Source organism: Lygodium microphyllum, chromosome 6 (genome assembly GCF_053477565.2).
Source record: "Lygodium microphyllum isolate KBCC chromosome 6, Lygodium_microphyllum_v1.1.10, whole genome shotgun sequence".
NCBI lineage: Eukaryota > Viridiplantae > Streptophyta > Polypodiopsida > Schizaeales > Lygodiaceae > Lygodium > Lygodium microphyllum.
Genome location: NC_141140.1, coordinates 64,160,768 through 64,182,162, shown reverse-complemented (window position 1 = coordinate 64,182,162; position 21,395 = coordinate 64,160,768).

Sequence of the window (21,395 nt, the reverse complement as noted above, 5' to 3'; positions counted from 1 at the left end):
ACTCTTTGGTCCTCACTTCTCTGAGACATTGTTGGTCCATCTATCTCTTTCTCATCAATAGTTGTAGGCATAATTTAGGGCTTAGACATGCATGTAATGTTGAGGTGGAAGTACCACAAGCAGGTGGGCAACCTCACATTGCGCATGATAGATAGTTGCGAACAGGAAAGGCTCATTTTTAGCTAGTGTCAAGAATCATATGCAAGTTTCTAGACTTTGAGAGATACACATAGCCTCTTGACTATGTACGAGTTATAGATTGTGGCGAGACTTCATGATAAATTGATGTTATTACTAGGGGTGATAGTCAAAAGTGGATGAAGGCTATGTGGTTAGAGATAGGCTCTTTCGTAAAAGATGCTACTTAGGGTAAGCATACACTTCTATGCATATAATTTTACAAGTTAAAAAAATCTCCTTTGATGCATTCTCTAAGTACTAGGTGATATTGATAGCCAAGGAATTCAAGAAAGAGAAGGGAACAGAATTTGAATGGGATATTCTCACTAGTAGTTAAGATTACCACCCTTTTTATGACACTTGCATTAGTGACCAAAGATTATGTTAAGAGATCTCTCTTCCGTGGAAATTTGTATGAGGATATCTTGATACAACAACCAAAGGTATTTGTTATCAAAATCAAGGAATAGTTGGTATGCGAGCTCCACAAGAGCTTTTATTGTGTGAAACAAGCTCCTAGGGAGTGGTATCATAAGTCGGATGCCTTCATGTAGTCTCAAGGATAATTAGAAAAGAGAACATTTGATTGCTTATTATGTGAATGCCATGCTTATTACATGTGATGCACTAAAGAAAAGGTTCCATGAAAACTTGACATGAAGGACTTGTGGATTGTTGGTCATATTCTTTACATGTAGATTATGGGTAATAGAGACAAGTAAATTATTTGTTTATCTTAAAAGGAATACATTGAGAAGGTACATGAGAGTTTCAATATGGATAAGAGCAAACCTATTAGTGTTCCAATATCTCCATATTTGAAACTTAGCCAAGTAGATAGCCTAAGTAAGATGAGTAAAAGATTGAAATGGACAAGGTTCATTATGCATTTGTATTTTGTAACTTGACATATAGGCTATTATTACTATACGTCCATACATTTCTTACGTAATGTGAGTGGTTAGCAAGTTTATGGAAAATCAGCTTGGCATGGAGCATTGGAAAGCAATGAAAAGTGTCATGAGGTACTTGAATGTACTATATCTACATGCATATGCTCTAAAAGAAAGCATGTCCTTAGCTATACAAATGTTGATTTTATAGGGAGTATAGACAATAAGAGTTGCATGACAGGTTTTTTCCTCACATTCATAGGTGGGATAGTCTCATGGGTCTTATGACTGTAGCCATATATGACTTTATCTACCTACCACTGAGGTTGATTATGTCGTAGCCTATTAAGGCATACGTGATGGAAGATTTGAGGTCTCGAAAATGCCTTTTACGAGGTAGAAAGAGAGTGCTCAAGACCAATAGGAGCAAAGCCTCTGTAATGGAACTTCTATTTTTTAAAAAGGTTAAAAATTATATTATAAAAAGATACATGTATATGTAACTTATCCCCCTGTCCACTTGTAGGACACGTATTAGCAACCCATCGAGAAGAGAGTCTAGAAAGCGCTGCCCGGCACTCCCAAGGAATGTCACGGGGTTTGCGTTCTAGGTCTTCCCGAGTCTGCCGAAGCAGAAGCATTCCAACCGTTCCCACTTAGGACCGACTTGAATCAGGGTTTTCCTAACTGTCAAGTTCCTAGAATGGTAGCTAACGTCGAACCCCACATGAACTAATTTACACAGAAACATCGGGGTTGAAGCGGATTTATACTACACTTGGTTCAAGGAGAATGGGAAACGAGAGGGATACAAAGCTTGACCTCTCTACCCGTAAGGCAGAGTCCCATTCCGTTCCCCTAAAACAGCATAAATCGAGACTCTAGCACTCTGGATTCTAGGTCATTGTTACCTCGCTGTCAAATCATTTGAGAAAAGTTCCCGACCAACCGGGTCCACCCTTCTGTAGGATGGACCCATGGTCACATCCACCGCACTTCCCTCAAGTTGCTTTAGTTGTCTAATTACCTACCACATTTAGTTTGACAAGCAAAAACGATTTCCTTAATTAGCCAATTAATCACCGGTTCCTTCACGTAACTTAAGCACTTACACAGAAAACCAATGCCAAGCAAGTTCCTTTTCAACATTTGATCTTTATTTATCAGTCCTTGGAATACATCAATATCCAGTGCGAAGGCTATGCCACCAATCCTCAGGGATCGATATTCCAAGTTGCGCCCATTAACTAGTATGCGGGCCTCGAGATCCCATCTCGAGTCACGTCGGTCTCTTGTGCAAGATCCGGAGGCAAGGGATTTATGGCCGGAGCCTCCCCTGGCAACCAAGCATCCTCCTGCTCCATGTAGCACCCACGGAGAGATCTCTCGTGGTGGGTTCGGTCCACGTACCCGGTGCAGCTCCTTGGATAGGGTTAGGCAGACAGTCAGAGGTAACTGATACTGCCTCTCCCTCCAGGATTTTAACTTGAAGCATTAGATGTTTTTCCTAAAATAGTTCTTTGAGAAAATAAGTACAAACAGTGCTTTTAAGTGTACAAACACAAGTACTCTAGTGGCCATTTATACGGCCAACTGCTAAGGTGTAATCCTTCTCTCTGAATACATCCAGCATTCTATCCGGGATCAGTCACGACTTGGTAAGATCCCAAGGGTTTCGTAAGTTGTGTTGCCAGCATTCTATCCGGGATCAGTCACGACTTGGTAAGGTGTAATCCTTCTCTCTGAATACATCTAGCATTCTATCCGGGATCAGTCTCGACTTGGTAAGATCCCAAGGGTTTCGTAAGCTGTGTTGCCTGTTTACCCTTTTTTCTTGGGTTAGGATTTATACCCTGTAAACCCAAATTGTCAATACTTTAGGTTTCCATATATTATGGTCCATAAATCTTGGAAAACCCCGTCGTCCTCACTTGATTGGTCAATTTCTTACTAGGCAGTTCATAATTTCCCTAACTTGGCAAATCAATCCCAAGGAAGGGTAATGTAGCATGATGACTACTCATCCTCTTAGAAAATTAGACTTGTACTTAGAACTCGCCAACCTTTCTCTAAGGAGTGGCAATACCATTTTGTGATTTAGGCACAAAACCAGGGGATGTTGCAACATGTTGCACGGGATATGTGTTGCACCTAACTTGTGGGTTATTTCTCCCATCACACGGTACTCCTTGGTCAAGAATACATTTGGTCAAGATGTAGGGTTTTGGGAGTCCTCTTGACCCAATCCAACCGCTAACTAGGCTGATAGCGCCTTGGCCCTAGGGTTCCTAAATTCATAGGGAAGTCTAGTATTTGGTCAATTGATCCTTAGGATGAGAACCTTAGATCGTTCTTGCATGGGCGTTTAGATAATCCTAACATTCCAAGAATGTGGGTAGGATCTTTAAGTCGGTAACCCACGTGCGATACTAGGCACAATTTTATCATAACTTAGCACTTTCAGGTGATCGTCATATGAAATCTAATCATACCTTTATGATTTTTATGTAAGCTTACTCAACTATATGCGGATTACTTAGTTGATCCAACCAACCCGCGAGTAAAGATAATCTTCAGATGCAATTACTTTCTTCTAAATTAGCAAGTACTTTCCCTAAAAGATGTAAGTAACTGCAAGATATAACATTCCATGCAAATATGCGATTTAAGACCATAGACCTTTTCCTTCTATGCAGCTATAAGATCTACAATGATCATTTCTTTTCCTTGCCCTAAACTATAATGATTGATAATTCAGAGCTAACTCTTATAAACCTTACGTTGATGCAATGAAATCAAAGCTTTAGTATTTTTTAATGAAGATGCATTCAAGCTTTGATAAAAGGACCCCATGCATGAGTGAATCCCATGAGTCCTTTATTGATTTAATCCTTCCTTTTACCACTTAACCCAACCTAAAATGTAACCATCTTCGCATGCAATTTTCCATGCATTGCGACTATTTGGACATCATTCAATGGGAGTCTAAGATTATCTCATACACGAGTCGCAACTAGGGAATTATTACCTAAATGCATTATGTGTTATATGCGATGTTCTTTTTGTGAGGCAACAAGGATGATTTTAGACAAATTTACCTTTTTAACTTATGCATTATGCGTTCAGGAATACAACTACTCTTGACCATGCAAGTACTCGTCATGCAACTTAACTTGGTAATTTCGATGCGACTATATGAATTTTCCAATGTATTCAAACTTGCCTATGAGAATTAAAGACATGCTTAAGGCATCCTTTTCATGCGAAAATATTATCGGAACCTGGGTATTCAAAGTCCACTCTTGTACTCGGGTTGGAGACCCCCGCGTGAGCACCTCGCGACTTTTTCTTACGAGCCATCGATGACGTAGATCTCGACTCAGCAAACTCTCCTTGCCCTTTATCCGAATTCCAAAACTCCCTTTTGCCCGTTATTTTACTCCTCTTCAGAGGAATTGGCCTTACAAACTCGGTTTTGAAAACCCAAGAAGTATGGGTGAATAAGGCTTATGGAAGCCTTATTGGAAGCTTCCAATAGAAGCTTCTAAGCTTCTATGACATACTTAATGACATGGAGGAGGGGAGATGATTGGGAGGATGATGAAGATGACTGGAGGAGATGAAAACAATGATGATGATGCTCGTGACGATGACGATGATGGCGATGGAGGCGGCAGCCTGGCAGCGTGACCAGGGCGGTGGCGACTGTGGACTGACCGCAAGCAGCAGGATGACCTTATCCTCCCTCCCCGTCCCTCTCAAGCTTGAGAGGGGGGGTTCATATAGCACTAAGGTGGGGGGGCAGCCACACACATGGTAGGGTGCATGGGGCCTCCCCATGCCCCTCCACCACTAAACTCATACTCCCCCTCCCCGCCATGCAACGATTGAAGGGGAGGGGAGTTCTAATAAAAACAATTTGCCAAAAATTTATCCATTATCTCTTTTTCCCCCTTGAAGGGGTGTTCCCGTGTAGGCCTATGGCTTTTGGGCCACGGCTTCCTATATGCGACAAGGAGCTGGAGTTTGCTATTGTGCAAGGGTGGAGCACTTAGCCCAGGGTATCTTTATTGTGCAGGAGATTACTTTGAACCACTTTTGTGCGAGATTTAGGATCTTCAATATTTTGTTGTAGAAATATTACATTCTCTCCCCCTTAGAGGAATCGAGATGTCCTCATCTCGAGAAGAACTGGGGGTATTGTTGGGTTGAGAGTATTTTCATCCATCCAAGTGGCATCCTCTTTGCGATAATCTTTCCATTGGATGAGGTATTCTCTCAAGGTCCTAGATCTCAAATGCCTCTCCCTAACATCTAAGATCCTGTCAAGCCGTAGCTGAGGGACTCCTTGGCTAGGCATTACGACTTGTTGATCATTAAGCACGTAACTAAGGTTAGGTACATACTTCTTCAATAGACTGATATGGAATATATTATGAACTTTTAGGTTTTTAGGGAGTTGCAATCTATAAGCATTAGGCCCTAGGCACTTGAGAATCTTGTAGGGTCCACAATACCTTGGACTTAGCTTTTTGCATTCACCCAAGGATAGGGAACTCTTCTTTGGACGTACGCGAATGAAGACCATATCACCTTCAATGAAGGATCCGTCTTGCCGTTTTAGGTCCGCATAAGCCTTCTATCTGTCCTTGGTAGCTTGTATGTCCTATCTTATTGACTTGATTTGGTCATCCATGTCTTCTAGCATCTGCTTTGAGGCTTCGACCCTCAAGGTTGGATCCAAAAAGTTTAAAGGAGTATGACAATCGTGCCCATACAATGCTTGAAAAGGGGTCATATGAATACTTTGTTGGCAAGAAGCATTGTAGGCAAACTCAACCGGTGACAAATATTGAATCCACTTTTTGGGTTCGTGACAGAAGTGTGCCCTAAGCATATCCTCAATGACTTGGTTGACTCGTTCTGTTTGACCATCAGTTTGGGGATGATAAGCTATACTGAAACAGAGTTGAGTCCCAATGGTCTCGAAGATAGCCCTCCACAAGTGTGATGTGAAGAGAGAGTCATGATCACTAATGATTCTTCTAGGTAACCCATGTAGTTTGAAAATCTCCTTGATGAATAACCTTGCGATGTCTGAGGCTTTATAGTTTGTCTTAACAGGGATAAGATGTGCAACCTTGTGAGCATATCTACCACAGCCATAACGAAGTTGTATCCTCCCTGAACTTGGGGTAGGCCAACAACAAAATCCATACTAATGAATTTCCATTTCATTTGGGCAATGTCAAGTGATTGCAATTTCCTTGGCATTTTGACATGTTTGGCCTTAATGCGTTGACAAGACAAACATTCCATGACATACTTGAGAACGTCACCTTTGAGCCTATCCCAGTAATAGCTCTTTCTGACCGCATTGAGGGTCTTGGCATAGCCAGGATGTCCTGAGAAAGGGGAGTCGTGGGCTTCCCAAAGTATCTTCTACTTGAGTGGCTAGCTTGCCGGAATACATAATCTTGTCCTAAAGTAGACAAGTCCACTATTGATAGAGAATTCTTGATACTTTGTTTGTAGCTTCGGGTCTTGATATTTGATGGGGATCTCCCTTAGCAATTTTTGAGAGGTTGGGTTATGACATACCTCTTCTCTAGCTAGCTCAAGAATTGGGTTGTTTGGCATGGATACCTTTGTGGCTAGAGATCTTGCTGTTGATGGATCTTGCAAAATCAGAGAATTTAGAAATGCCTTGCGACTGAGTGCGTTGGCAACTACATTCTCCTTTCCAGGCCGGTAATTGATTTCAAAGTCATATTCTTCCAACACTTCAATCCATCGACGTCGCCTCATATTGAGCTCATTCTGGGTAAAAATCCATTAAGACTTTTGTGATCTGTCACTAAGGTAAATTTGTTACCCAGCAAGTAGTGTCTCCAAAGTTTGAGAGCATGGAGGACAGCTAACAGCTCCAGATCATGGGTAGCATAGTTCCTTTCATGGATCTTCAATTTCCTTGAAGAGTATGTTATAGGATGACCTTCTTGCATAAGCACACATCCTAAGGCAAGTGTGCTAGCATCACTTATCACTTCAAACTCCTTATTAAGATCAAGAAGTTTCAAGATGGGTGCTGATACCAAGCTTTGCTTTAGTTTGTCAAAGCTGGATTGTTCAGTAGGTGACCAAACAATTGATAAAGCATAGTTTTTTATAAAGACCTTGTACCATCCTGTCAATCCAAGAAAGCTACGTATCTCTTTGAGACAGAAGTTGGTGTTGGCCATTCCAGAACGTCTCTGTGACCTTGGCTAGATCTACTGAAATTCCTTCCGTTGATACAATGAATCCCAGATATTCAATCTGTCACTTGAAAAAGGCACACTTCTTCTTCTTGGCATAAAGCTTGTGTGCCCTCATTGTCTCAAGGATGATGCGAAGCTGGGGTTCATGATCTTCTTCTTGTTTGGAGTAAAATAGGATATCATCGAAGAAGACGAGTACGAAGTCATCAAGATAGGGCCTAAATATATCCTGCATTAGCCTGTTGAAGGTAGCAGGAGCATTTGTTAGTCTGAAAGACATGACTAGGAATTCAAAGGGTCCATACCTCGTGCTGAATGCCGTCTTTGAGATATCTTCTTCCTTGATCCTTATCTGATAATATCCAAACCTGAGATCTATCTTGGGGAAAATCTTCGCACCTTGAAGACGGTCAAGAAGTTCATCTATTCTTGGAATGGGATATTTGTTTTTAATGGTTGATTGATTCAACCATCTATAGTCAATGCATAACCGAAGCGTTCCATCTTTCTTCTTTTGGAATAGCACTGGAGCTCCCCATGGTGAACTGCTAGGACGGATGTAGCCTTAGTCTAGCAATTGCCTGAGTTGCTCCTTCAGCTCAATCGCTTCCGGGATGGACATCCTATATGGTCTCTTTGCAATTGGTGCAGCTCCTGGCGCTAGCTTGATTTCATGATTGACTTCCCTTTGAGGAGGAAGTTCTGTCAGCTATTCAAGAAATACGTATGCATATTCCTTCAATCATGAAGGTTCTTCCCTAGATTCTTGATTCGGTTCTAGCTTATTTAGCTTAATCAAATAGACAGGTAGCCCCTTCCTAACTCCTTTCATTATCTGTATTGCTTTGGCCAGTTGAAGTTTTGGCTTTCCAGCCTCTCCTTGAGTTGTGACTAGCTCCCCTTCAGAATTTCAGAAGAAGACTTGGCCCTTTCCACAGTGAATGTGGGCATCATTGGGTATTAGCCAATCCATACTAAGCAAACATTCATGGACACTTAGGTTCATTATCCTGAATTTGACCGAAGTTGACTTTCCATCCAGTAGGAATTTCACCTTAGCAGTTTGCCTGGTACAAGGGACCTCACGACCATTTGTTAATTCCATAAGTAAGGTAGGTGCATCTTTTGTGGCTATTCCTAATCTTTTTGCACAGACTGGTGAAATGAAGGAATATGTACTACCACAATCAATCAAGGTTTTGAAGCTTTTACCTTGATAATCCAATGGTGTTTGAATAACCGAGTATTGGCGATTCGGGCCTTTCTTGTGAAGAGCGACATGAACCATTGCCCTCTCAATGTCAGCTTCCATGGTTGGATATTCTTCATCATCGAGCTCCTTGTTGGCAACACTGGCGGTTCTCCCTGTGGCCCTGGCGGTGTTTCTTTGTCCATGGGCAGCTCCTTGGAATGGCCCTTGGTGTTTTCCTCTCTGCTAATCTTAGGACATTGCCTTTTAAAGTGACCGGGCTTGTTGCAATGGAAGCAATGGAGATTGCAGCCATTACCTTGTGCAAGAATGAAGTTGTTGACAGCGTTTACCCTAGCTTTCTTCCTTTGATCCTGGTTTTTGCCCTACGCTCTCTTAGCCTGAGACTTATACATTCCCTTGTTCTGATCCTTATAAGACCAATTCCTGTTATTCCTCAGCTTGGTCTGCACCTCTTGTATTATGGGTGTAGCTCGAATGAGCACATCTGGAAGGTTTATTGGGCACATTGACTCCAGGCAGGTGTTTATGGGTGGTTTAATCCGGCACAAAACTTTGACACCTGTTGTGCCATATTCATTTGTGGTAAGAGAGAGACGAATTTTGAATAGTATGCATCAAGGGATATACCAAGCTACTTCAGTTCATAGAACTCATTCATCTTCTGTGTGCGGTAGGTAGGTGGTAAATATCTCCCTTGCACAGCCTTTTTAAGCTTTTTCCAAGTAACTGACCCTTCTGAGATCCCTTGGTCTCTGCACCATTGTTTCCACCAAAGTCTTGCTTTGTCTGTAAGCTTCAGTTTGACGAGCATTGCTTGGTTAGCGGGTGCAGTCCCTGCTGCTTTTAATCCTCCATGGATTTGTTCCAGACCTCGGCATCAGTTTGGATGGTCCTTTCCTTGCCATCGAATGCAGGTGGCTTGATTTGTTTGAGAAGGAACTTCTTCTCTTGAATTATAGCTATACTTGATGCAAGGGTCAGACTAGGCATCTGCACTTGAGGTTGCGCCTGGGCATTAAGATTCTTTATGTTAAAAACTTGCTAAATGTTTCTCTCATTACATTAATATGCCTAGTTCAGCTTTTAGCCAAGTGGTCTAATGACTTAACTCCTTTACCAACACTTACAGCCATCACAGACAATGATAAAAATTCTATTTCATTCATATGGGCATAGCCCTTTCGAGTACATTTATTTCGGAAGGTAGAACAACCTGATTGGCGCATCAATTTGGGGAAAATAAGATTGTGTTACATTCGGCTACGGGAACTAAGTAATAATATGGAGTGGGATCATGGATTTTCAAGAATCGATAGGTCACAGGAAGCTTGAGGTATCTCTTCCTTTGATACCCGTTCTTCTCATAACGTCCCAACACCTTGATTCTGTCAGTAGGGATTATTCGAGTTACTTCTTCATACACATACTTGTTCTACTTGACCTTTCGACTGCCGACATGTAGGGTTGTGTTTGCGTGTGCCTTGACAAAGATGTACAGCTTCACGATCTTTAAATCCTCCATCCACTTGATTCTTTTCAAGTTGGTCCGAAGGTACGCAAGTCGGTGGGCAGCTATGTAATACATTCCTGATTCACCCGTCCATCTTTGTTCCACGTACAGGGGTGAAGGATTGTAGATGCGGTCTAGGATATTCATCATACCTAGCCTCCGTCGATAGTCCGAAGCACGCATTGCAATCATAAACATAACCTAGAACACCAAGAATTTGTTCCATGCTTCGTGAATCTACAGGACAGCATCCATAAATAAGTAAGGAAATGTTCTTAATGGCAACATTACTCTATTTTCCCTCATTAAGTTTCCTTGTAAATATTAGATTCCGTTGTTTCGCTTTGAATCCAACTGTAATATTTTGGATCGCTATTCCAAGTTCCACCCGTTAACTAGTATGCAGGCCTCGAGATCCCATCTCGAGCCACGTCAGCCTCTTGTGCAAGATCCAGAGGCAAGGGATTTACGATCGAAGCCTCCCCTGGCACCCAAGCGTCCTCCTGCTCCAAGTAGCACCCACGGAGAGACCTCTTGTGGCGGGTTTGGTCCATGTACCTGGCACGGCTAACAACCCCCTTGGATAGGGTCACGCAAACAGTCGGAGGTAACTGATACTGCCTCTCCCTCCAAGCTTTTAACCTGAAGCATTAGATGTTTTTCTTGAATTAGTTCTTTGAGCAGAGAAGTACAAAGAGTGCTCCTAAGTGTACAAACACAAGTACTCCAGTGGTCGTTTATATGGCCAACTGCTAAGGTGTAATTCTTCTCTCTGAATACATACAGCATTTGATCTAGGATCAGTCGTGACTTGGCAAGATCGCAAGGGTTTCGTACGTTGAGTTGCTTGTTTACCCTTTTTCCTTGGGTTAGGGTTTATACCCTGTTAACCCAAATTGTCAATACTTTAGGTTTCCATATATTATGGTTAATAAATCCTGGACAACCCCATTGTCCTCACTTGATTGGTCAATTGCTTGCTAGGCAATTCATAATTTCCCTAACTTGGCAAATCAGCCCCAAGGAAGGGTGATGTAGCAGGATGACTACTCATCCTCTTAGAAAATTAGACTTGTACTTAGAACTCACCAACCTTGTTCTAAGGAGTGGCAATACCATTTTGTGATTTAGGCACAAAACCAGGCGACGTTGCAACTTGTTGCACGGGATATGTGTTGCACCTAACTTGTGGGATTATTTCTCCCATCACATGGTATTCCTTAGTTAAGAATACCTTTGGTCAAGATGTAGGGTTTGGGAGTCCTCTTGACCCAATCCATCTGCTAACCCCACTAGGCCAATAACGCCTTGGCCCTAGGGTTCCTAAAATTCATACAGAAGTCTAGTATTTGGTCAATTGATCCTTAGGGTGAGAACCCTAGATCCTTCTTGCATGGGCATTTAGATAACCCTAACATTCCAAGAATGTGGGTAGGATCTTTAAGATTGGAAGTATTAAGTTGGTAATCCAAGTGCGATTCTAGGCAGAATTTTATCATAACTTAGCCCTACCTACCACTTTGAGGTGATCATCATATGCAATCTAATCGTACCTTTATGATTTTTATGTAAGCTTACTCAACTATATGCGGATTACTTAGTTGATCCAACCAACCCGCGAGTAAAGATGATCTTCCCTTTAAAGATGCAATTACTTTCTTCTAAATTAGCAAGTACTTTCCCTAAAAGATGTAAGTAACTGCAAGATATAACATTCCATGCAAATATGCGATTTCAAGACCATAGACCTTTTCCTTCTATGCAGCTATAAGATCTACAATGATCATTTCTTTTCCTTGCCCTAAACTATAATGATTGATAATTCAGAGCTAACTCTTATAAACCTCACGTTGATGCGATGAAATCAAAGCTTTAATAGTTTTAATGAAGATGCATTCAAGCTTGATAAAAGGACCCCATGCATGAGTGAATGCCATGATTCCTTTATTGATTTAATCCTTCCTTTTACCACTTAACCCAACCTAAAATGTAACCATCTTCGCATGCAATTTTCCATGCATTGCGACTATTTGGACATCATTCAATGGGAGTCTAAGATTATGTCATACACGAGTCACAACTAGGGAATTATTACCTAAATGCATTATGTGTTATATGCGATGTTCTTTTTGTGAGGCAACAAGGATGATTTTAGACAAATTTACCTTTTTAACTTATGCATTATGTGTTCAGGAATGCAACTACTCTTGACCATGCAAGTACTCGTCATGCAACTTAACTTGGTAATTTCGATGCAACTATATGAATTTTCCAATGTATTCAAACTTGCCTATGAGAATTAAAGACATGCTTAATGCATCCTTTTCATGTGAAAATATTATCGAAACCTGGGTATTCAAAGTCGGAGTGTTGTCCACTCTTGTACTCGGGTTGGAGACCCCCGCGTGAGCACCTCGCAACTTTTGCTTACGAGCCATCGATGACGTAGATCTCGACTCAGCAAACTCTCATTGCCCTTTATCCGAATTCCAAAACTCTCTTCTGCCCATTATTTTACTCCTCTTCATAGTATTTATAAAGTGTTGTATAACAAATAACTATTCACTTCTATCATCATTATTTCTACTACTGGATGCATAGTTACCTTGTTGCTTTTTCTCATTTCTAATTTTATCCTTCCTTTTGAAGATTTTTTTAGAAATTTGGCCTAGTACCATGATTCTAGCACTCTCTACTATCACCAAAATTCTGTTGCCTATTAGAATTTGCAACTTGCTCTCTTTGACTCCCCCTTTCTCAAGACTATGCTTCTCTATTTTTTTGTGAATCATAACCTTGAGTATGACCACCACCTTGGCCTCTACTTTGCTCCTCTATTTTACTCTACATCATAACCTTGACTATGACTGTCATTGTAATGTGCCCATCTGTCGGCTACCCAAGTATGCTTTAGAAGTCCATCGATAAACAAATCCAAGCGTCACCGCTTGGCACTCCCATGGAATGTTCCGGGATTTGTCACTTAGGGTTTCCCGAGTCCACCTCGCAATGGAACATTTGCGGCTAAACCCACTAGGATCGTCCTGAAATCTAGGTTTCTAGGGGTTAAGGTTCTCCTGACCACATTCTAGTGTCGGGTATTGGACATCCTACTTTACGTAGGGATACCCAAGCTGAAGTAAATCCATGCTGCACTTGGTTCAAAGAGAATGGGAAACAAGAGGGATGCACCGCTCAACCTCTCTGCCCATAAGGCATAGTCCCATTTCGATCCCCTAAAACGGCATGAATTGGGTTCTAATCTAATATTATCTAAAGGTCGTTTGTCTATAGAACCTTGTGAGAAGCCTCCCAGCTCTTTGGGACCACCCTTCCGTAGGACGGACCCGTCAGGGGTTCCACCCACCCACTTCCCTCAATGGGCCTTCTTTACTTACCTAATTAGGTTCTATCAAATTTATGTGGGGCATTTAAAAATAGCTTCCTTAATTAAGCCTTTTAAGAAACAAGGTTCGTTTGCGTAACTTATGGCATTGACACAAAAACAATTCCAGGCAAGTTCTTTTGGAAGTAAACTTTATATTATCATCTTAACTAGAATACAAGTCTTGTCCAAAAAGGATGGATTCCGCAATTCGTGGGGATGCACCTTATTTCCTCCAAGTTTGTGCCCTTGCACTAGTAACATGGCCTTGAGCATCTATCTCGAGTCATATAGATCATTTAAGTAGGACTCGGAGGCAAGGAATTTACAACTAGAGGCCCCTCCTAGCATCCAAGTGTCCTACATTCAAAATGACTCACGGAGAGACCTCTCATGGTGGGTTCAATCCAAGTTTCTGTCACGGTTATTTGAAACCCCCTTGGTTAGGGTTGGCAGCCAGCTAGGGGTAGCTTGGTCCGCCCTCCTTGAGTTAAACTTGATTCAATTTTCTGTTGTGAGCTTACGTCATTCATTCCTTTCACATACATTGAACCTAGATATACAAGCACAAATAAACAATGAAGGCGAGTACTCTAAGGACATCTGCTAAGTTGGAGTCCTCATCTTTGATGCTGATGTCACCTTTCTTGATCATTCCTGCCTTGGCGTCATTTTTCATTATTTTCTGGGGGATAGAGAATACCCTCTTCTTGACATCACTACTAGGTATTAGGGCATAGTAATTACACTATAATTTTAAATGACAGCTCTCCTAGGTTACTATCCTTTGGTCCCCCTATCTTGAGATCTTGGTCTAGGGTTTTGTTGGGTCAATTCGTAATAATCTTTTCCATCTTAGAACTCTATTTGGTTCTAAGTTCTCCCTAGGGTCTCGTCCCTTCAAGATAACAGGAACTTATATTTACTCCTAAACTAAGTCTATTTACCATTCCAAAACAATTATGGGTATCGAATGTAGCTTGACAAGGAGAATGAATGTAGCTTGGCAAATAGTCATTCTCCTTGTGGGTACTACATTCGAGCTTTCTTGTATTAGCTTCGGGATGTTTCATATTCTGAAAAATGATATACCTAAGCGTGTTTTGGATTCATCGCAGCAGCTGACTATTGGGTTTGAGACCAAAGAGCCGTGTTGACTCCAAGTCAAAATATGGTCGTAAGGAAAATTTGATTTATTTGTGGCTAGGGTCCTAGCTGGGTCAAGCTAAATCTTGGCTTCACATACCAAACTATTTCTTTCAAATCAATAGTTTTAGATGCATATCCCATTACGTGGTGCAATTGAGGCTATTCATGATGCCATGCGAGTCCCAATGCAAGTCTTCCCTAAGTTGTCGATGCAATGCAAGGTTCCTATTCATAGAAATCCCTTCTAGTACATTTATGTAACTCAAAAGGCATGGCTTAATTTTGCAAATGCAAGTGTATATGCATTTATTGAAAATGCAAGTGAATTCTCTATGATGGTCTATGGAGTACAATTGACCTAGACAGAATATTTATGTACCCGACAATCTATGATGCATATGTAGAAGTTAGATCCTATTACTTGACTTGTTTCCGCTATATCCATAGGTACTCAATCTATTTCCGACATCTCATGATTATTAAACCCTTTTTGGCTACCTTTCAAAATATGAAAATTACTTGATCAAGGCATGACTTTTTTTCTAATAATGCCTATGCTTAAATGTTCAATTTCAGTTTTCTAAACATGGTAGCGATACTTGGTTTTGGAGAGTCGAGTTAGCATTTTTGCCTGATAAACCATTTGTCTTGATAGCGGTGTCTTTTCCCGACCCTTCTCTGTAGTCCCGGCTTTCCAGTCACCTGGGAGAGCTTACACTTTGGGGCCATTTTGGAGTTGGAAGCGACCTTCACTTCCTTTGAAGGACTTCTTGTGTGGGAGTTCCCTGCACTCACCTTGTCTCTCGTGGTCTTTGGAGGCATTTGATGGAGTGGCTATGGGACTTGTAGTGAGGAGTAGTACACAGGCCTTTTCCCAATAGGGAGTTACTCTTGAACCACTTTTCTCCCTCTCTCGCCCTCCTTTACCCAAGATTCCCCTTCCCTCTCCTCTATCTCTGATTCTCTCCTTCACTACCTCCCCCTCTCATTCTCCTTCTCAACATTTTGGTGAAAAAAGGGTGGGGAAAGAGGAATAATGGTCTTATGAAGGAAAAGGGGAGGAAAACAAGTTAGAATGGAGGGGGGGTGTTGGTTAAGGGAGGCGAAAGAAGAGGATTATCCCCCTTATCAAGGGGGGATTTTTGTAGGAGGGTATTATGGGGAGGGGGTGTGACACGAGGCCCCCTTCCTCTTCCTCCATTCAGATGGCCAGAATGGCCTTTCTGCCATGCAGTTGTTAGTTTAGTTAGGCTCCCTCCCTCATCTCGTAGTTAGACTTCTCCTCCCCTCATCGACATGTGCAGTTGAACTCCCCCTCCCTCTGCCACCCAGATGGTATGGGACTTGTGGTGAGGAGAAGCAATACTTGGGACTTTGCCCAATAGGGAGTTACTCTTGAATCACTTCTCTCCCTCTCTTGCCCTTCTTTACCCAAGATTCCCCTTCCCTCTCCTCTATCTCAGATTCTCTCATTCACTACCTCCCCCTCTCCTTCTCCTTCTCAAAATTTTGGTGAAAAAGGGGAGGGGGGGAAGGAGGAATAACTATCTTCTGAAGGAAAAGGGGAGGAAAACAAGTTATAATGGAGGGGGGGTGTTGGTTAAGGGAGGCAAAAGAAGAGGATTATCCCCCTTTTCAAGGGGGGGATTTTTTAGGGAGGGGGAGGATGGTATTACGAGGAGGGTGTGTGACATGAGGCCCCCTTCCTCTTCCTCCATTCAAATGGCCCAAATGGCCTTTCTGCCATGCACCCGTTAGTTTAGTCTGGCTCCCTCCCTCATCTCATAGTTTGGATTCTCCTCCCCTCGTCGACATATGCAGTTAAACTCCCTCTCCCTCCGCCACCCAAATGGCATCAACAGGGAGAGGTGACATTTTTTATTTTTTATTTTTAAAGGGCCTTTATGGCGACGGCAGTAGAATATACGAGAAAGGGGGGTGTCGTCATCATAGTAGCAGTGGCCTATTACATCCTTCCCCCCTTAACGAGTCAAGATGTCCTCATCTCCAAAGGAATTGGGGGTATTGTTGGTTGAGAGTACTCTCATCAACCCATGTGGCATCTTCTTTTGGATAGTCCTTCCACTGGATGAGGTACTCTTTAAGGATTCTACTCCTCAATCTCTTTTCCGGAATGTCTAGGATTCTATCTGGCCAGAGCTCAAGGACTCCTTAGCTTGGCATTACAACTTGTTGATCATTGAGTACATGGCCAGGATTGGATACATATTTCTTTATTAGGCTAACATGGAATACATTGTGAACCTTTACGTTCTCAAGGAGTTGGAGTTTTTAGGCATTGGGCCCTAGACACTTGAGGATCCTATAGGGTTCGCAATACCTTGCACTTAGTTTCTTGAACTCTCCCAGTGATAAGGAACTCTTCTTGGGTTGTACGCAAATAAAGACCATATCTCCTTCTTTCAAGAGTTGCTCTTGTCTATTTAGATCCGCATAGGTTTTCTGCCTATCCTTGGCGGCCTAATATCTTGTCTAATGGCCTTGACCTGCTCATCCATCTCCTCAAGCATTTATTTGGAAGCTTCTACCCTCAAGGTAGGATCTGAAAAATTCAATGGAGTACAGTAATCATGCCCATACAATGCTTGAAAAGGTGTCATTTGAATGCTTTGTTGGCAAGAAGCATTATAGGAAAACTCTACCAATGGTAGATATTGGATCCATTTCTTGGGTTCACAATAGCAATATGCCCTAAGAATGTCTTCAATGTGGCTTGGTTGACTCTCTCCGTCTGGCTATCAATTTGAGGGTAATAGGCTGTACTGAAACATAGCTGAGTCCTAATGGCCTCGAATATCCCTCTCCAGAAATGAGATGTGAAGAGGAATCACGATCACTAATGATCCTCCTAGGGGGCCCATGGAGTTTGAATATCTCCTTGATGAATAATCTAGAAATATTCGAAGCTTTATAGTTTTTCTTGACTAGAATGAGGTGTGCAACCTTAGTGAGCATGTCTACTATGACCATAATTGAGTTGTATCCTCCTTGGACTGAAGATAATCCAACAACAAAGTCCAATGCTGATAAATTCCCACTTCATCCAGGGAATGTCAAGAGGCTGCAACTTCCCAGGCATCTTGACATGTTCTGCTTTAATGCGCTAGCAAGACAAACATTCCGTGACATATTTGAGTAGATCTCCCTTAAGCCTTTTCCAAATGGTAGCTCTTCTTGACCGTGTTGAGGTTCTTGACATATCCAGGATGGCCTGAAATGGGGGAATCATGTGCTTCCCAAAGTATTGTTTGTTTGAGTTTCTTGCTTGAGGGTATGCACAATCTTATCCTAAAGTAGAAAAGTCCCTCATTGATAGAAAAATCTTGATATTTGACCTTAAGTTTGGGGTTTCGGTCCTCTTTCAAAATCTCCTTCATCATCTTCAGATATTCTGGGTCATGCCTAGCTTCCTCCTTCGCTAAATCAAGGATAGGGTTACTAGGCATTGATACCATAGTTGCCAATGAATTTGCCATCGAGGGTTCCTCCATAATAATAGAGTTGAGGAACGCTTTGCGACTTAAGGCATTAGCGACTACATTCTCCTTGCCAGGTCGATACGTGATCTCAAAATCATATTCTTGCAGAACCTCAATCCAACGTCGTTGCCTCATATTGAGGTCAGTTTGGGTGAAGATCCATTTAAGGCTCTTGTGGTCCATGACCAAAGAGAATTTTTTGCCAAGCAGATAGTGTCACCAAAAATTGAGAGCATGAATAACTATTAATAGCTCTAGGTCATGGGTAGCATAATTCCTTTCATGGGTCTTTAGCTTCCTGGAAGAATATGCTATAGGATGACCTCCTTGCATTAGTACACAGCCTAGTGTATGGGAATCAAGTTCAACAATTTGTTGCTACTACTTTCAAGGAGAAAGCTATGGACTAGTATAGTATGTATGGATTTTCTCATTTTTCTATCTATGATGTAATAAAAAATGCATTTTTAAGTAGGTTTCAAAAGGATAAAATAGTCATTGATGTTCTAAAGACATTAAAAAAACTTAAAGAAACATATTTGCTTATGCAAAAAGTGAACTAGCATCCATGACAACTTCAAATTCCTTGCTCAAGTCAGGGAGCTTTAGAATCGGTGCTGTCACTAGGCTATGCTTGAGCTAATCAAAACTTGATTCTTCATTGGGCGTCCAAGCTATGTCAACCTACTTCTTCAACAAATTTGTAAGGGGTGTTGCGATTAAGGGGTAGTCCTTAATGAAGATCCTGTACCAACCAGTTAATCCAAGAAAGCTACGTACTTATTTGACAGAAGTTGGTGGAGGCCACTCTTGGACATCCTTGACCTTTGTAGGATCTACATAGATTCCTTCATTTGACACAATAAATCCAAGGTATTCAATCTACCTTTTGAGGAAGGCACACTTTTTCTTCTTAGCATAGAGCTTATGAGTTCGCATGGTCTCAAGGATGATGCGAACTTGGGATTCATGGTCCTCCTCTTCCTTGGAATAAACCAAGGTATCATCAAAGAAGACAAGCACAAAGTAGTCAAGATATGCTCTAAAAATGTACTGCATTAGCCTGTTAAAGGTGGCAGGGGTATTAGTCAATCGGAAAGACATTATTGTGAATTCGAAATGACCTTATCTTGTGTTGAATTCCGTCTTAGGAATATCTTCTTCTTTGACGCAGATCTGGTAGTAGCTGACCTCAAGTCGATTTTGGAGAAGATTTTTGCTCCATGTAATCGATCAAGTAACTCGTCTATCCTTGGGATAAGGTATTTATTATTGATGGTTACTTGGTTCACGCCTCTATAATCAATGCAAAGGCGAAGTGTACCATCCTTCTTCTTTTGGAACAAGACTGGAACTCCCCAAGGAGAACTGTTGGGTCGTATGTACTCTTTGTCCAATAGTTGTTACAGTTGTTCCTTTAATGATAGATGACTTTTGATGTCGAGAAGTGCTTAACAATAGCCAAAAATTACAAATTTCAAGGGAAAAATAGACTTCGTCGAAGGCGGTAGTGGCAATCAGTACAATTTTAAGCGGAAATGCCCAAAAAGTGCTTAAAAGAGCCACTGGATAGCGGTTGGAGAATTTTCATAAATTTTTTGGCATGATAAACGAGACCCTGGGAGATGCCCAGCAGTTGAGGACTTAAAGACGGACGCCTAGGATTTTTCAGACCACGATTTCGTTACCAGACATGGAAGAGGGAGTGCCCAGAAGGCCAAAGGCCAAAATGCCAAGTGGGAAAGGACTTTAGGAGAGCCCAAAGGGTTTTTTTTCACACAGGCAGGAAAGAGGGCACCATGAATCGAAATGGGAGAGAGATGGATTATGGGGCCAAAGAACAACCCCCCAACTAATCTTGGGCATGTTCTTCTTCCTATCTTTGCTCTCCATCGCTCCAATCGACTCCTCCAATGACTGCCTGATTGTGGAGATGTAGATCTAGTCTTTCTCTCTCCTCCATCTCTCTCCTCTAAGCGGTGGTTTGCATGTAAGAAATCAAGAAGAAGAGGGGCTGAAGGATGCTTGTCTTGCTATGATCAGATTGCTTCAAGATGAAGAAGAGGCTGAGGAAACAGGTTCAGCACTAAAAAATGGTTGCTGATCAGTCTGTAGGCTACCCGGAATAATTATTAAAAGACCTGCAACACGTAAAACACACGGTATGCTCCAATTTTATGAAGAAATAGGCTTGTTTTTTTTGTTTCATGGTCCAAATGTTGTTCATATGTGATGAATGTTTGTTTGAATCTTTTTTGCATCATGTTTGAGTGCTGTGACTACAAAAATGCAGAACCGGTAATGAGTTAGAGCCGTTATTAACTCTTTAAAACCCGCAAAATGTCATTTTTAATGGAAATTAGTGGTTTTCTCCGATTTTGAGTTGGGAAAAAGGAGTGAAAGTGGGATAAACTCGGAGAAAATGTTAAATTTCAGTCCAAATAATAAGCCAATACAATTAAATCAAAAAATACTTATTTTTTATGAATAATAAATATTTAAAAATAGAGAAAATTGGGGTTTTTGCGCTCAAAAAATATGAAAAAATAAGATTTATGCATGTGAATGTTTGGCGAGGTTAAAGCATGTGTTCAAGCCTTACTATAACACAAATATTATTTTTTACATACGAAAATGACACAAAACAACCATTTACACCTATGCAACGTAGCAACACCTAAACGGTAAGGGGGGGGATGAAATTTGTGTGACGATCTAATTACTGAAAATATACAAATTTTGATTTCCCTCTTTATGCATAGCATTTAGGGATCATTCCATAATTAAATATAGGCGACTAGTAGCACGGAAGTTCTAGTGCTAGTCCCTAAAGCAGCGCAACACATAACGCTTAGTTAAAATTTATGAAAGGGCTGTTTTTCGCAACTCACATGGCTGGTTTTTTTAAATCATAAAATGGTTGTGCACAATCGTCATACACCTTGCATTAAGCATGTCACGTGGTATCTCCTAGAATGAATTGCAATTGATTGATAAATTTTGATCAACGCTGAGAGGACAGGAAACCTAAGTCGTCGATTAGATGGGTGCTTCCGTTGGGGAAAGTTTTGTGAGGCAAATCAAAATCTCCTAGAACACTGAATTACAAAAGAGTGGAGTTTGTGCGAAGGTTATATGTGTTAGCAACGCATTTTAGGACCAATCCCTGAGAGGTGTAGGAGAGTCACAGTGGAGCCCCGGCAATCAACCGAGAGGTGCTTCCCTATGTGTGTATTACGAGGCATTATGCCTATATGTTATGGGATCTCCCTCTGAGGAGAAGGGAAGGTGAACATTGGACTACA